Source organism: Silene latifolia, chromosome 2, assembly GCF_048544455.1.
Source record: "Silene latifolia isolate original U9 population chromosome 2, ASM4854445v1, whole genome shotgun sequence".
NCBI classification, from domain to species: domain Eukaryota; kingdom Viridiplantae; phylum Streptophyta; class Magnoliopsida; order Caryophyllales; family Caryophyllaceae; genus Silene; species Silene latifolia.
This window is the reverse complement of record NC_133527.1, coordinates 139561238-139561681: the sequence shown is the minus strand read 5'-3', so window position 1 is coordinate 139561681 and position 444 is coordinate 139561238. Positions and strand designations below refer to the sequence as shown.

Sequence of the window (444 nt, the reverse complement as noted above, 5' to 3'; positions counted from 1 at the left end):
TGAGGATGATGCTACCATAGCATTAACATGTTGCTTGGGTGATTTGGAGGCCTCTTCAAGTTTAGCCATTGCCTTTTCAAACTTCAAATTAATAGTGTCAATGTGAGCACTAAGTTGAGCACCCAATTGAGTAATGGAGTCCACCTCATGCTTTCCTCTTCTAGTAGCCTTCCGAGGTCTACTATATTGTGAGTTATGGACCACTATTTCTTCAATCTTGTTCCATGTTTGATTGTCATCAACTTCGGTAAACATACCATTTGATCCCATATTGAGAATGTTTCGGGAGTCTTCATATAGACCATTCCAAAATTGTTGTACAAGAAACCACTCGCTAAGTCCATGGTGTGGATACGATTGGCAAGTGTCCTTGAATCTCTCCCATGCTTCACACAAATATTCCTCATCCCTTTGTTTGAACCCGGTGATTTGGGCTCTCAACAT

General features: G+C 41.0%; 1 non-coding gene across 1 annotated transcript; it reads left to right on the top strand.

Moving 5' to 3' along the window:
* Nucleotides 1–337: 337 nt before the first annotated feature.
* Nucleotides 338–444, top strand: LOC141644894 (small nucleolar RNA R71). The gene has a single exon (XR_012544496.1). It is a non-coding gene; the product is annotated as a small nucleolar RNA R71 (small nucleolar RNA).